Below are 17189 nucleotides of genomic sequence, written 5' to 3' on the forward strand. Positions count from 1 at the left end.
TGGAATGTAAGTGGGTGTGCCGCCTACCGCCCCTCCCCCAGGCGCAGCCTCTGCACAAAGACCTCTCTGTGAGTAGCTGTGGAAGTGGCCATGTCAGGTGCGGGGGCTTAGCTCCCAGGGCCCACTGGGAGCGGGCTGGAATGGGGTTGGAGGAGGGGAGGGTGAGGGGTGGCCTCAAGCTTTAGCCAGGTCCTGGCAGGAAACAGAAGCTGAGATTTGGCCAGGTCTCACAGTGAGGCCATCCATGGTAGAGCCGTTCCCAGGACAGGCTCCTCTCCAGCACCAAGGCTCTGCCCCTGCTCCCTCCCCATGTCTTTCCAGGTGTATCTCCGATCCTGCCAGGCCTGTCTAGCCTCCCTTCCCCAACTGTACATGCCCTCCCATAGTACCTCTGCGGCTGGCCCCGCCCGGAGCCTCTCTCTTCTTCCAGCATAAGAGTCCCCTCCAGCTCTGCACAGAGCTCCCTGTCCAGGGAGGGCTATGTTGGGATCAAGACTGACCAGAGCCCAAAAAGGAGTCCAGGGTCCCCTCGGTCTCCACACCCAGGGGAGGTTTCTCTCCTTGCCTGGCCTCAGTGTCACTTATGCTAATTGGCAGTGTGGGTAGACCTTCTCCCCTACCTCCAACCCTCCGTTGGGTACACCGTCCCTGCTAATAAAAGTTTGGATTTGGGGCACTGGAAGCGGTAGAATGACAGTGGACGACACACCTCAGCTGGCAGGTTGCTCACTGATTTGATAGAGGGGCTCCGGCCATAGGAAGAACAACAAAAGAAGGAGGTTTTGGTTTTCGACTCTGGAATAGGGCAGGCTGGTCAAGATACAAATTCTATCTTCCCTCCCTTACTAGCTGGGCGGCCTTAGCCAAGTCACTTAACGTCTTTGGATCCTAACTTCCTTCCACGGTTATCCTGAGGATCAAATATGTCGGTGTGGATGAAAGGCTGTGTGCAGATGTCCAGTGCCCATTCTAAATGCTGAGGGGCACAGAGTTAGAGGGGCCATGATAGGCAGATGGGGACAATCCAGGAAGGCTTCCAGAGTTTGGAAATGAGGGAGTGGGTTGCTGGGGAGGAGAGTGAAGGGACTCTGGGTGCAGAACGTGGTGAAGCCCTGTCTGGGAAGCGTGGCTGGGCTCCGTGGACGGGCTGGAGCTCTCTGGTCTCAAGCAGGTGAGCATCTTGCTGAGACAGGTTTGGGAGGCACTTGTTTTTAACAACTATGTGGTGAAATGGACTCCATGACCACGGCTTCTTTCGTCCTTCTCAGGAAGAACTTCCCACGGGCCCTGTGTGAATACTGTCCAGCCATTCCGGGAAGAGAGGAGGGGTGGAGTGAAGCTCGATTTCCCTTCATTGTCCTAACCCACTCTGCTCCCTTGTCTCAATGCTCTCCAGAGGGAACCTTAGCCAGACATTGTGGCCCTCCACTGAATGAGGACAAAATGGTACCTCCAAGCCTTGCCACTTAGGACCCTCCCAAGTCCCTGATTTTAAGGTTCCTCAGCACTGTCAGGAGTGAGCTAAATTCAGACCAGTTTAGACCTCTCGGCTGGTGGGCCAGGGAGACTTTGAGCAGGAGGGTCTTTTGTCTCTGAGCAGTCATCCCTTGTACAAGCAAGAGTCTCGAGGAGGAATCCCCGCAGATAGCAATGGAGCCTTTAGGCCTGGAGGGAAGGGACAGGCTGAGGCTGGCATATGGAGCCCTGGGCACAGGGTCATGAGCTTCACCCAGCTGGGGCTACCTTCTGCTGGGTTTGTCCATCTGGCACCAGCTGGCTTCCCGGCACTGCCCCCGCAACCCACCAGACTCCTTCTTCTGCTGTTACCATGGCAATTGGCTGCCATCTTGTACTTGGGGCACTATCTCATATCTGGATTTTCCCATGGGGTTCCTGGAGGATGGGAGATAGGTCTCCAGGGGATTTATCTCTCCTCTTGATAGCCACCCAATAAAAAATCATATTAATATATGATTTTTTAAAATAGCCAAAACGAAGGCTTACTATATGTCAGGCTCTGCTAAATACTCTCTAATATGTTATTTAACGTGGCTAAGAAAGCATTAATGAGACAAAACTTAAGGGGTTCCCACTCAGTCTCCTGTTTCTTTGACAGACTTTTCCTCTCTCCAACCAGGAAATTCCATGATCTTGCTTACTGCTGTCTTGGGAAGTCCTTTCCAGTGTCTAACCAAGATCTGTACTGCTGAAGTACCAGTTCTTTGACCCTTGGCTTGACATGGCTAATTGGAGAGGTAAGGAAGGAACTGCCACCCAGCTTAAGTCACTTTATTGAGCTTCCCGGACTCCAGCTGTTGGGATAGGGAAACTGAGACTTGGCCAGATTGGTGAGGGGCCCAAGTGCCCCTTAAAGACTTGGAGGTCCCAAGTCTAAAACCTTTTGTTTAGAGAAGTGGAGTCAGTGTCACAAATGCTTTGAAATTTCCCTTCCTTGCCCCCATCCCCACCCAAAGAGAGAGGCAGGAGCCAGAGACCATTGGCAAGTGATAGTCTTCTAGCTCGGGTGCAGTTGGGGTGGAAGGCAGTCTCCCCCTCCAGCCACTGGGGACGTTCCAGCAGGGTCCCTGAGAGATCCTGGGAGGGTAAGAATTCCCTCCTTCTGTAGCTCAAGCAGAAGGCTGAGAATTGTCACCTTGAGCTAGAGGGGCACCTATAAGGGGCACTGAGCAGGGGCCAGCTTTGCAAGGGAATCCTGAATGAGGAGCAGGTGGAGAGAGAAAGAAGGCCATTCTCAACTGAGGAAGGGTGGGCTGGCAGGGAGGGGCTAGGGATAATTTACGATATCACTGTTCTCCGCCCCGCTTTCCCAGCCCCCACCCTCTTCCCAGCCCCCTGCTACTGTACGGTTGCTAGGAGATGCTCCCTCTGTCTGGAGCTGGGAGGGTGTAACAGGCGGAGACTGTTCCATCTGGACTCCTCCTCCCCCACCCAGAGGAGGGCCCTGCGCTGGGCTTCATCTACCACCCCTTCCCAGGCCCTGACAGACACCAGTTTCCTCTGCTGTTCCCCTAAATCCAGCCAGCCTGGGGCTAGCAGGGTTCCCAGACAGGCTGAGGATCTGGAGCAAGGAGGGGAAAGAGAGCTGTGGAGGGAGATGCTAACAGACTTAGCGGGCACTGAGGGGCAGCTGGCTCACCTCCGGGCCTCTGGGAGCCAGCCCAGGCTGGGAATAGGGCCAGAGGGCGTCAGGGACACAGGCCTCAAGGAGCCCAGGTTTGAGGGAGACTGAGTCCCTACCTTTGGGGAGCTTCCAGTTTGATGGGTGAGGCAGACCTCCCATCCCCACCCCTCCATAGTATGGTCAAGGTCAAGGTTAGGGACTGGCAAAGGTGGGGCTGGGGGCAGGGCAGGGAAGGAGGAGGTGGGATAGGGAGGAAGGAGGCAAGTCTGGAAAGTCTGAGAGTCTAGGTAGGAGGAAGGTGACACTGATCTGAGCAGAGATGGGCAGCGCAGCGGTGTGGCCTAGAATTTCAGAAAGAATTTCTTTCTGAAATTCTCTTCTCAGATTTCTTTTTTTTTTTTTTGCGGTACGTGGGCCTCTCACTGTCGCGCCTCCCCCGCCGCGGAGCACAGGATCCGGACGCGCAGGTTCAGTGGCCATGGCTCACGGGCCCAGCCGCTCCGTGGCATGTGGGATCTTCCCAGACCGGGGCACGAACCCGCGTCCCCTGCTTTCGCAGGCGGACTATCAACCACTGCGCCACCAGGGAAGCCCATCTTCTCAGATTTTAAAGCTGTTGGAGAAGTCGGGTGAGGAGAACTCTGGGGGCTCCCAACTCTGGGTGGGTCAGGAAAGGAATGCTGTGCCCACAGCTGTGCCTCTGACACCTGATTTCTGTGCAGCCCCTACTGATTTTATTCTTTCCTAGGCACAGCTTCCCTCCACCCCGGGAAGCAAGGGACTGACCTTGATCTGGCACCCACTTGCTTGTGTAAGCCCTTTCCTAGCCATTGTCTCAGTTAATCTTCCAACGGTCCTGAAAACTGGTGATACTGTCCCCACTTTACAAAGGCATAATCAGAGCCCCAAGTCACAGGACTAGTAAGTTGGGCTGGGCTTCAAATGGGACTTGGTGGCTCCCACAGCATATGCTGTCTCCCTCCCCTGTGCTGACTTCCTGCAGAACGTGTTCCAAACACAGTCGGAGGGACTGAGAGGAGAGACGGCCAGATTGGGGGGAGGCCTTCTCTGCGTGTTCTCAGGGGAGGAAGGGGCGCTCCTTCTCAGGTGCAGGAGTGAAGTCTGAGGAATGCTGAAACAGTCCTTGCAGGTTAAAGACAGGACTGGGGAAGAGGCCACGGGAGCTGTAGAAGTCAACAAAATCTTCCCAGGTTTGTCCTGAGCCAAGGAAATATGCTTTCTGTCTTCCTGAAGCAAGTGCCCTGGGCCACTGCCTAGCCTCTCACCTGTTTGGGATCTGAGCTCCTGCCCTGGGCATGCCCTCTCTGCCTCCGCCTCCACACACACAACCCCTGCCATGGCCCTGCGTAGAACACCTAGAAGACGCTCCTAGATTCATCCATTGTCATGGTGGCCCCCTCTTACATGGAGCCCTTCCTGGTCTCTCGCGTTTCCTGGCTACTGGACACTTGCCCTCTGCCTCCTGCTAAGGTCTCCATCCAAAGAGAACCTTTTTCAATCTTGACATTTTTTTTCTCTTCAGACCAAAAAGAAGAACCTACTTCACCCAGCTGGCTTGGGTTCCCTCTGAGAAGCCATCCTGATTGACTGAAAGATAAGGCTAAACTCTAGCAAGTTGAAGAGCTCTTTCAAGAAGCCTTTGAGCCAGAGAGAAGTGGGGAGGCCCTAGCCTCCAGCCTGGGCAGCCCACTGTACCTGGGGCCACCTGGGATAACACTTTGCTTCACCATTGCTCCCGGGTCTACAAGCTGTCCATCCCACCCGTCCTGGTTTCTCCTGTGTTGTCTGAGCTGAGATTCCTCTGAGCTGGAAGTCCCATCTCCTGTCTAATAAAGACTCTTGAATACTGACCAACAGTACTAGTGGTAGTGGATGTACCTGGGCAGGGGAGGGGCTGAATGAGAGGAGGGCAGTACCGGGCTCCCTCTAAGAGACCAATGCTATAAAAACCACCATTGCAACAAAAGGGGGAAGCCTCACTAAGACAGAACTCCCACCTGTGGGGGATGGGTTGGGGAGGAAAGATCTCCTTGGCTCCTCCCACCTCTCTGAGCCATCCCAAGGCCCCTGGGAACACCATCCATGATCTGGTCAGTCCCAACTCAGAGCAGTGGGCTGACGCTCCCAGCCAAGGAGGCCCCTAGGTACCACCCCAAGGACCAAGAGGGTGGGAGAGGGTGGGGTTGCTCCCCCAGAGTGCCTGTGTGGGAGGTCACTGGATGGCCCTCTGTCTCAGCCACCAAGGGACACAGCCTTAGAAATGTCCTCCAGGGTTTGAACAGACCAGAGATAAAGAGCATCCCTGCTTCACGGGGCCACCCACTCCTGCTTCCTCTCTGTCCACCTTCAGTAGAGGCAGAAGGGGATGAATATGCTTAACAAGAGGGATTCAGGTTAGACAGCAGGTAGGACTTCCCAACAATACCTGGGAGGGAACCTGAGGGAGCAGGGGAACCACAGCAAGAAGGAACTGTGCTCTTGGCCTCATTTGCCCCATAACACACCTGCATAAAACATGCTCCCCCAAAAGATAGCGCCCCCCCCCCCCAATCTCTAGAGAGTTCCTGCTGGAAAGTGTTAGCAGAGTCCAGAGTGCCAGCTCCTTTTAAGCCTTCTACCACTCCCTAAAAAGTCCTTCCTCCCATCTAACAACAATCCCTCCATGGAACTATAGCTGGAATCCTGGGATTTTTCTAAATAAAAAGGCTTAAGATAATACACATGGTTCAATTCCAACAGCACAAGAGGGAAAGTATGCCTCTTACCCTCCCCTGTTCCCAGCCACCCACCTCCTCTCCCAAGAGGCAACCACTGGTGCCTATGTCCTCCCTGAGATACTCTGCGCATCCAAGCACGTATGTCTACACACCCCTCCCTTTCCATTTAAACACTGACCACAGCATTTTTAGCTCCTCTAGACCAGGGCTCCTAGCCTCAGGTCAAGATGAACCACAGGGGGATCCTTGCATCTGCTGAAATTGCATACAGAATGCTGGCTAGGCACCTGGGCATGATTTCCAGGAAGAAGGAACGCAGTAAGAGCCACCTGTTCTAGCCCAGCTCCTCATTTTACAGAGGAAACTGAGGCCAGAGAGGGGAAGGGCTGTGTCCTGGGTCCTCAGCATGGTGGAGGCCCATGAGGAGAATTCCAAGCTCCCCTAACCTACATTCCAAGGAGCCCCAGGACCCCCCACAAGGACAGGGTCTAAGAGGGCTGATTGAGGCCAAGGATGCACCCAGGAAAAGGCAGTTCCATTTGTATCACAATCTGGCATATTTAAGGGGCGGAGCCTGGGCTCACCAGGTCAGGCAAGTGCTTCTGAAGTTCCCAGACCTACCTTCAGGATCCTTCCAACTGCGCAGCCTTGCAAGGACCCATTGCAGCCCTGGGGTCAGCCCCCGGAGGAGGAGGGGGTGCATGGAGACAGGGTCTGGCCTGGGATCAGCAAGAAGGAAGTTGCCCAGGTCTGCCCTCCCCCTCCCCCTGCTTTTGTTTGGACCCTGGAGCCTCAGCATCAACCTTCTATGGCTTCCTTACCCTCTGGGTTTTGGGGGGCCTGGGCAGGGAAAAGCAGCCCTCTGCCTCCATTAGTGGCCTGGCCTCCTGGCTTGGAAGGGAGGCTCCTGGTGAAGGAGCTGGGGCGGCACGAGGAGGTGGGAGGAAGGACTTATCTGAGCACGGGAAAAGAAAGCCGGACACTAGTGACAGCAGGTGGGAGAGGAGCCACAGAGGGTGGGCTGCCTTTTGGAAACAGCAAGGCCCAGACCCAGACAGGGGCAGAAGGGGTGGGGAGGGACCCCTCCCTCGACAGGGATGCCAGGACTGGGCTGGGAGGGTCCAGGCAGACACTTAAGAATCTGCTCTCAGAGTCCCACTGAGCATATGCAGATGAGGTCTGTCTGTATGCAAATGAGACCGTCTGTATGCAGATGAGGGAAGAGGGCATTCTCTTCTCAGGGTTACCATAGAGCCCATCCCTACCCCCTTCCCTCAGGGCCCCAGGTGCAGGGCAGCCTGCGAAGAGGCCAGGCCTGGGGAGGAGCAACCTGCAATAGAAGGTTAGACTTTGGGAAGAACTTACCAAAGGAAAATGGCCAGTCCTGTGAAATGAACTGTAGAGGAAATGAGGAATATAGAGGGGCTGCTGAGAGAGCCAGGCAAAAAAGATGGGGGTGGACTGTGAAAGAACATCTCAGTCACCCAGAAACGCAGGCAGACTGCAGAAAGCTTTGAAAGGGAGGCAGGAAAAAAAAGAATTTCGATTGAGTATCCACTTTGTGCCAGGTCCCACATGGAGTGTCTTCCACTGTCTCACTATTCCCGGTGATAACCCTGTGAGGCCTTTCACAGATGAGGCCCAGACAGACTGACAGGTCCAGGTCACGCAGTTTGCAAATGGCAGGGCCCTGGGCTGTCTGACTCCATGGCAGGCAGCCACGGCTTAGGATCTCCTTACTCCTCCCTTCTGGTAAGCCGCTCCTCCTAACCTGAGGGGAACTGAAGGGCCTTAGGGGTTGGGAGGCTGTGCCTGAGTGAGGAGTGCTGCTGCCCGCTGAGGGGAGGTCTGGCTGGGTCTCAGGCCCAGAGAGGGCCTGCCGAGGGCTGGGAACTGGCTGTGGAAGGTAGGGTGTGGCTGTGAGGGTAGCTGAGTGGGCAGAAGCCGGGAGGGGGACATCAGGGCTGGGAAGGACGCCAGGGATAATACGGTGGGGGAAACTGAGGCCCACAGGGATTGGGAGGATTGCCCTCCTCACTCAGCAGATCCAGGTCCAAGCTGGGCCTGAACCCAAGGCACTGTGCCCCCAGCCCAGGGCCCCTTTCTGGGAATGCAGAGGCTGGGAGTCGGGGCGTCTTGGAGAATAGCCTCTCCTCTTCCTTCGGTGGCCCCTGGTCCCCCACATCCCATGGTGTAGCCAAGGCCTTTGTGGGGAAGCCGTGGGGAAGAGAGGCCCCTTGTTGGACCATTCATTTTGCTGGAGGCTCGGCCAATGCCAGCCCAGGCACCGGCTGGGCTCTTCTTCCTGGGGGTGCCAGCCGGCCCCCACCCACAGCCACTGCCCGCTCCGCTCCCCAGCTCTGGCGTTTCCTGGAGCCTCAGGGCTTTGGCCCTGGTCCCGGCTGAAGGATGGCGGGGAGCCCCAGCCCCCGCGTCCCCCGCACCTCGCCTTTCACACGCTGGCACCAGAGCCGTGGGAACGCTGGACGGCAGCTGGGCACCGGTGCCCGGCTCTGCCCACCCCCAGCCCGGCCGACCTCATAGAGGGGAGAGGAACAGGCTGCCCCAAAAAAAGCCCCCTCCGGGATGGGGCCCTAGAAATCCTTAGCACTAATTATGAATCTGGGGACAAACAAGGCATTTGCAAGTCAATTAGTGACAGAACTTTCCCAGGAAAGAGCTTCATCCAGGCTCAGCTTCAGACAGGGCCACATGCTGGGTCATCTTGTCCCTCCCCCTGCCTCTGCCCTGCTCAGAGCTCAGGGACAGAGGCCGCCCAATGTTCTGCCAATCCCTACGTGGCGGAGGGTCTCAGAGCCCTGATGGGCAACGAGGGGCAGGAGGGCAAGGCTGCACTCTGCTGAGGTCAGCTGGAGGTCACTATAGCGCTGCCACCAGGAGACGTCCCGTCAGGGCCCTGGCCTCAGTTCCACCTGTGACAGAACCTGGCTGCTCCTGGATGGAATTGCCAAGGAGACAGCTGGCCCGGACAGGGTGGCATGGATGGGTTGACAGGAAAATAGAAGTCATTGTGAAAGGGTCGGGGGGGAGATGCTACCCGGAGGACACAAAGAAACCAGGACAAGAGGAGACCAAGGGAGAGACAAGTGGTCCCAGGCATCTCAGCTCGTGCCCAGGCAGGAGGCACATAATCCGAGGGGGCGCAGCCACACACGTGGGAACGTCAGGCGGACTAGCCGGCCATCTGGGGCCACTTCCCGTAGAGAGGGCGACAGAGCCCGTGAGGCGGCTGCTCCCAGGCGGGGAGGCCTTTAGCTGGGAGAGGGGCTCTCTGCTGAGAGGACCCCTTAATTGGGGGAAGAGAGTGAGGGAAGGGGCTATTTGGGGCAAAAGCCCTAGAGCCAGCCTCGCCATCTGAGGGAGATTAAGGGATTATAATTAAAATGCGTTTGAGGGACTCCAAGCAGGTGGGTTGGGGCTGGTGCTAACGATCTAATTGCTGCCTTTAGCCAGGGCTTTCGCCAGGGCCTGGCTGCTGGGGCTCAGTAATGAGTGGGGGTGGGTTCCTTTTAAAGGAGGGTGGGTGAGAAGAGGCGGAGTTGAGGGGCCAGGAGGGGCAGTCTTTCTCTCCACTGTGAACACCTCAGCTCACAGGGTCCTGTGCCCCGGCGAGGCTCCCCCTACTGCCCTCCCTGAGAAACCAAGGGGAAGGCTGCGGTTCAGTGGAGTTCCGGGAGCCTGGAGAAGAATCTGGGGGGCCAGGAGTGAGCAAGGAGGATACTTACGTTCCCACAGAGAGAGGACATTGAGACGGGGACGGTTAGGGTGTCCTGGGAACAGTTACAACGCCAACACGAACTGCAAACGTACTCTGTGTCGAGCATTGTACAAAACACTCTATAAACTGATTTCACCCTCACAACCATGGTAAAGTAGGTCTCCCCCTAGGGACTAGGGCTAAGCAGACGCCAGGGGTCCCACTGGCCAGGGGTGGCTCCTTTCTAGGAAGGGACCGAGGAACAAACCCTCTCTAGACTCTGAGAAACCTCAGGCTGAGGGGCAAGAGCATGCCGATTGTAGCCCAAAGACCCGGGACTCTGGGAGTCCAGCCTGACCGAGGTGGTGCAGACCCCCTCCTGCCTCGCATGCAGAAGGCACACTAGGGACCTGGACACACACATCGGGTGTCACACTGCTAAGCCTTTGCATATGCTGTTCCCTCTCCTTGGAAGGCCATCCCTTCTGCTCCGTTTCTGCCCTTCTGAGAGATCTTCCTCTCCCCTGCAACCCCTAGATCCCCTAAGGGGTAAGGGTTCTCTCTGGCCGCCTGGAGCCTGGCTGAGAAGGTGCTTACCACGCATTTAGGAAACAGATGAATGGCCTGGTGAGGGGCCGGTGTTTACTTTTATAACTAAGTGTCTGAGCAGCTCTGGGAGGATACAGGGGAGACCAGAAACATTAGTTGCCTCTGGGATGGGAACTGGGTGGTGGAGACCCGGATACAGGAGGGAAACTTTACTGTGTGGTACACCCTTTTGGGCCTCTAAAGTTTTATGCCCTTAAAGTGAAGAAATTACTGGGGACCTCCCTGGTGGTCTGTGGTTAAGACTCCTCGCTTCCACTTCAGGGGGCATGGCTTCGATCCCTGGTCAGGGAACTTAAATCCCATATGCCACATGGCCAAATAAGTTATTATTTTTTTAAAATAATATTATTATTTTTTTTTTGGCTGCATTGGGTCTTTGCTGAGCGAGCTTTCTCTGTTTGCCGCAAGGGGGGTGCTACTCTTCGTTGCGGTGCGCGGGCTTCTCATGGCGGTGGCTTCTCCTGTTGCAGAGCACAGGCTCTAGAGCACAGGCTCAGTAGCTGTGGTGCACAGGCTTAGTTGCCCCGCGGCATGTGGGATCTTCCTGGAGCAGGGCTCAAACCCATGTCCCCTGCGTTGGCAGGCGTATTCTTAACCGCTGTGCCACCAGGGAAGCCTCAAATAAATAAATATAATTAACATTTTTGTTGTTGTTGTTTTGTTGTTGTTGTTTGTTGTTGTTTGTTTTGTTTTGTTTGTTTTTTTTTGCGGTACGCGGGCCTCTCACTCTTGTGGCCTCTCCCATTGCGGAGCACAGGCTCCGGATGCACAGGCTCAGCGGCCATGGCTCACGGGCCCAGCCACTCCGCGGCATGTGGGATCTTCCCAGACCGGGGCACGAACCCATGTGCCCTGCATTGGCAGGCGGACTCTCAACCACTGTGCCACCAGGGAAGCCTCAAATAAATAAATAAATAAAATTAACATTTTAAAAAGTGAAGAAATTATTATTCAGAAATAAATCTAATTTAAAATAATAATTACTGCATCTTTTTTGAAAGCTTGGGAAGGACAGTGTTTAACCCCAAAGGCCAGAGCATAAGAGAACCCCTGAGACTCCTCACTGGGGAGGAAACAGTGCAATTTCAGTTCCTTCCCTCCACCTTCCCCTTCTCTCACCCTGCTCCTGCCTCCTCCCAGGGCCTGGTCCCTGTGCCCCACACTCCGCCGGGTCCTCTAAGAGCATTTCAGTGTTGGCCCAGGGAGCAGAAGCGCCCCCTCCCTATCGGGTGGGCATTGCGGGCAGAGCCCCTGGATTCTCACTAGCCCTGCACAGGGCAAGTCACTGAAGCTCCCCAAGCCAGCAGCTGCCCCTGTGAACACACAGTGACGGCCTGGCTGCTCTCCCCTGCAGAGGTCTGAGGGCGGCTGCCCGCCCTCCTCTGCACATGCCCGAGGGAGGCTTGCTGCCCAGCCCCAGCCATGGGCCCTGCTATCTCCTGTGTGCTCTCTCCCAGGCCACCTCCTGTCTCTGCGCCTCCTTGTCCCATCTGGGGCATGGGTGTATCCCTGCCCTTCCTCCCCCTGTATGGCTGAGCTGAGGATAAAGGAGCTCTGGGCACCCAGTCTTAGCATTCTTATCTGAAAAATGGGGATACAAACAGTAGCTATTTGCCAGAGCTGTTGAGGGGATTAAATGAGATAATGTATGTAAAGTGCTTGGCGCGGCGGGGCACGAAGTGGGGGCTCATAAATGGTGGCTGTTATTATAGTTATTAAATGGGAGGGACCCTGCAAAATGTGCTAGCCTGGGGAAGGGACTCATCATTATTGCTCTGGCTGGGAATAATGAGGCCTTGTGGTAATAGCCCCTCGCACTCCCAGGCCCCTCTGACAAAAGGACGCAGCGGCTGCGGACGGGCCCGACAAAGTGAGAAGTGAATGGTACATAATGGGACACTTAGGGGCTTAGCCCAGGCTGGGGGGCACTGGGAAGGACCCTCCGGCTGTGGCTCCAGGTGCTGAAGGACCCCACAGGCCGGAAACCCAAGCCGATGGGCCGCCCTTTCTTTGCTTCAAGGCGGCTTGGCCAAGAGCCTTCAGCCGCAAACCCGGGTCATCCGGGCCTTCGCTAATATGGACAAAACGCCCCTAAGTGCCAGGTGCCGCTCTGTGTGCCAGGGCACCAGCCCGCACCAACAGACCCCAGGACCTCAGGCCGCGCGAGGCTACTGTGGGAGACCAACATGAATCCAAGCAAATACTCAAAATAGGTAGAGATGCTGATGAATGATCTGAAGAAAAATAGGAAGGGAAAGGGAACATAAGGGCTGGAGTTGGGGTGGTGAATTCAACTTAAAATAAGGTGCTTCCGGAAGGCCAGATTTTGTCCCAACTTTTCTTGCGGAAGATGTTAAATAGATGCAAAAATAAATAGACTAATCTAACGAACCCCCATCTACCCCTCATCCAGCTTCAACAACGGCCGGTCGTTCCATCTGCACCTCCACCTACTCTCCCCCACCTCCCGTGTCACTTTTCAGGAAACTCCAGACTTCTCCTTTCGTGGAGGATGTGATCTGAGCAAAGACCAAAGGAGATGAGGAAGCCAGCCACTGGCCATTAGGGAGGTGAGCATTCCAGGCAGAGGGAGCAAGTGCTAGAGCCCTGTGCCTAGGATGGGAAGACCAGGCTCTAATCTCAGTTTTGCCTCTACTGGCTGTGTAAACTCGCTCGAGTCCCTTCACTGCCCCGAAACTCAGTTTTGTCATCTGTGAAATGAGGCTGATGCCCTCACCCCACAGGGAGTTTGTAGAGGTGGAATGAGAATCTCTGCGAGTGTTTTATACAGTAGAGCAACACGCCAGGATCAAGGTCTACTCTCAGAAACTCAGTGTCTTGGTGGAGGGGAGGCAAGGCCCCAGGGTACCCAAGACTAGGTAGGGGTTGGGAAGGGGGTCTGGGGGTGGTTTCCTGCAGAAGGTTACCCCCAAACTTCGTGTAGCAGACGACGGTGATGGGGAGGGGGCTTGAGCTCAGAGCTAGGCCATGTCTGCTGGCCTCCCCCTCACCCCCACCCCCATGGATGGGCCACAGGATCCCAGGCTGCTGGAAACAAGAGAAGGGCCAAAGGCCTGAATGGCCAACTGTTCTCTGAGGAGGCTTGGCCCCCTCCAAAGACCCTTATCACCACATCCACCTCCCTCCCAGGGTGATTATCACCCAGAGGGGCCTTTCCTGGGGGACACAAAGAGACCCTCCACTCCCATCCTCTAGGCAGGATAATGGGCCATTCACACTGAGGGGACCCCAGCCCCACACCTGGCCCTCTCAGGCAGCCCCCGACAGCCCCATTGTCCCAGGCCCGCCTTGCACACGGGTGTCAGTGGCAGGGAAGCCCTAGCCCCCAGCTGGAGCGCTCCTCGACTTCCCCCACCTCCCCAGCCGCCTGGACTCTGGGCTCGATCTCGATCTCGGGGGGAGGTGGGCCCACCATTCATCCCACACCCGCTCACTCGGAATTTCACTCCTCTCGAAAGTCCTTACAGAGCGATGGGAAAATGGGAGGGAATAATTAGGAAAATCATTAACGTCTCAAGGCCCATCTGAGAGGGATTAAGGGATTAAAAGGCTTCCAACCAATCTCTCCTACTTTAAGGTTGTTGGAGGGGTTTTGTTTCCAGGACTTCTTTTTCCTCTTCTCTTTTCCTGGATTGGGGGACACTAGAGTCTTGGTGGATCCTTCCTTCAAAAGCTGCAGGAAAGGGTCAGGACAGTAAAATCCGCATGGAGAAGAATGGGGAAGAGCAGGTGTATGGGGGAGGGTGCCTTCCCAAGCTCTCCTGAGCCACCTTGGGCCGCCTCTCCGGACATGGGTGGAGAGGGAGGGGTACAGCGGCCAGGCTGGGCCGGAGGGGAAGCCCAGACAGGCCTGCTGAGAGCGGACCGGCTCCCTGGGAAGGCCCCTGAGAGGCCCAGCCCTGCACGCCAGGCCACATACACCTCCTCCGAGTCCTGGCTGACTGGGTCCAACCGAGGTAAAATGGGCCAGAAGCTCCGTGCCACACATCCTGCTCTGGAAGGCCAAGGCTGGAGGTCAGAGAGGAGGGAGCGGGGCCAGAAGGCTGAATCAACAAAGACTCTTACTGTTTGCCGTAAGCAATATGCAGCCGCTGTCCTTGAGCAATGCGTGGTCCAGTGGGGGTGAGCAGGTAAAAATGAATAGATCGTTACAACACGCTGTGAGGCTGGCTGAAGTGTGAAAGGGGGTGAGGGGGTCTACAGAGGAGGCAGACCTCAGCCAGTCTGGAGGGATTTGGGACAGTGCCCTGGAAGGGTGATTTATTTTTGAGAGGATCCCTAAGGCCTGACACCTGGTAGGTACTCAGCAACTGTGAGGTAAGTGCTCCACTCGGATGCATCTCCCCCTTTTATACGGAGGGTCTCACTGAGATGGCCCCCCTCACCTGGCTCAAGGCAAAGCCGGTATTTGGGTTGCTGGAGAGCAGAGGGCCACGTTAGGGGATGGCCCAAGCTCTCCCTAGAGTCTTCATGAGCTCCATCCTGACGCAGCCCTGAACATTCTGGGGAAGAAAGATACTGGCAGCACGTGGCTCACACGGTGCCCCCCCAACCAACACACACACTCACGGTTCCAGTTTGGGGGCACCCTGGAGTGAAGGCGGCCCCTCCATTTCTCTGGAAGGCTCAGCTAAACCCCCTCCGAACTTCTGTACCCACCAACCCTTGCCTCGAAGACCTGAAGCCTGGTGGGGCAACATGGAGGCAGGCGGGAGCCATCCGGAGCCAGCACCTCGCCAGTGGCGCGGGTGATGGATGCCGGCGGCTACAGCCCTCTGCAGCATTAATAACCACGTTTAAAAATGGTCTTAATTAGCAACTGCCAACAAGAAGCCCGGTACTAATTCCACCAATAATCGAGGCTTGCGGGGCGCAGACAGGAATGCTAGTGAGGGGATGGATGGCTTGCAGACCCTGTGCATAGCTTGCAGATACCGTGCAGCTGTAGGGTCCAGCAGAGGCCAGCTGAGTGGCTGGAGGGCTGGGAAGAAGGGGGACACTGCCCCCACCGGCTCCCACACCAGGGTTCCTTGACCCCCCACGGCGTAGCCTCCTCAGATGGTGTTGGGACAAAATGAAGCGTGAGGAATTGCAGGGAGGAGGGGAGATCTCTGTCTGCGCCGTCAGAGCCAGAACCCAGACAGCAGCCTGTGGGATGAAGGCGCGCCTGTAAAAGCCCAAGTGAAATGAGCTAGAAGGGGATCGGGAACAAGCCCCGCAGTGTCCCGGAGCCACATTCCTCGCTCTGGGGAGACGGAGATGGATGGTGCTGAGCTGGGGAGGAGGGGACACTAGGGTGGGCGGGGGCATCTTCTCCAGCTGAGGGCTCCCCTGCCAAGACGAGCAGGGTGGGAAAAGCGAACTTAAGAATCCAGCCGATGCCCCAGCACAACAAAGCCCACTTCCTCTCTCAGCCTCAGAGCCAGGATGGGTCTGCTTGGGTCCTGCCCAGGGACCTTCCAAAGACCATCCAGAGCAGGCCCAGAGAGCTCCAGAAATCCAGGCCAGAGAGAGAGAGGGCCCCCTTCAGAGCAGGCATCTCTGGTCCAACCTCTTCTGGGGACCACCTGCAAATGTCCTGGAAGAGAAGAGGGAGGGTCATGGGAGGAAGGATGTGTTCTGGGGCTCAGGCGGGTGGAGCCTCTAGCCATGTGTGGAGATGTGCAGGGACCTGGGTTTGGCTTCTTTCAGATGTGGCTTTTGGGGTCCCCGGAGGAGTTTCCATGAGGCTGGGCAGCCCCAGGTCAGAATGTTTTGGAGGGGTCCAGGTTGGAGCAGAGACCCAGTGAGGAGTTGGAGGGGGGCCCGCTTCCAAAGGTGGGGAGTGGGGGTGGACAGGACTCTGGCTACTTCCCTGGCACCATAAAATGCCTCAGCTCCCAGCCCACATCCCCTGATCCCAACTTTCCTCTTATCTGTCTCCCAAATGCTATCCCAGGAGGCCAGGCTCCACTGCCCGCACTGCACCTCCACCTCCCCAGAATGGAGTTGCCACGCATGTTGTACCTGGATCTCGTCACAGAGGCCAGGAGGACAGAAGGAAGTGCTCCGTCTTAGTGAAAGCCTGGGCCAAACCAGAAATGAACAGGCCTCTGAGGCAGCACTAGAAGCCCTGCTTCCCGGAAGACTGCCTGCCCTACCAGCGTCTTCTCCCTCCTCTCCCCATTCAACCCTCTCCTGCCTTACTGGGACTGAAAACCTGGACTTCCTGGGACAGTTCTCATTTTGATGTTGCCCCGATTGATTTTGCCCCGAAAACCTTATGCGTCTCAGAAGCATCACTGTTTCAAGGGCCCAGGCACCATCTCTGAAATAGCTCCCACCTGAGTGGCATCAGCCCTTGCTCATGAGCCTGTGTGGGAGTTTAGAAAAGGTGGAATCGGGTCCTGCACCTTGCAGAGTCGAAAGCCCAGTTACTGGAGCTCAGCCTGTAAGCACCCAAGAGCAGAGGCCAAGTTCCCAGCTAGAATGGACTCTGCTTCCAGCATAGGGTCCCTTGCCTACTATCCAGTGTTGGGCCAATACCATCTGTTAGATGGGCACAAGCTCCTGGGCTGGGGGTAGAGGGATGCACGTTTCACTTGTGGGAGGGGACTTTCTGTGGCAAACCACTTGCCCGCACCTCTACATCACTGGAGAAGTTTCTTTCAGTCCTGCATGGCTAGGGCTTCTCCCAGTAAGCGGTGGGCCTTCTTAACTGGTGGTGGCAGCAGAAGGAAGCAGGAAGGAGGCCTGGACTGGGCCTGGGGCTCACGAGTCACAGAGGATCCCTCGGGGGCATCTCTGTCCCGTAACCTGCTTTGGGGAAACTATGAGTATTGCCCTCAAGGTTCTGGAAGGGAACTGGCTCCAGAGACACCTCTGGTCAATGTAATGTGAAAAACTGGATGGAGATGGAGAGGGCAGTTAACAGGTAGGGAGGATGGGAAGAGCATCACCTATAGGCTAGGTTTAACCTCCA

Source organism: Leucopleurus acutus (genome assembly GCF_964270905.1).
Source record: "Leucopleurus acutus genome assembly, chromosome: 2".
Classification (NCBI taxonomy): domain Eukaryota; kingdom Metazoa; phylum Chordata; class Mammalia; order Artiodactyla; family Delphinidae; genus Leucopleurus; species Leucopleurus acutus.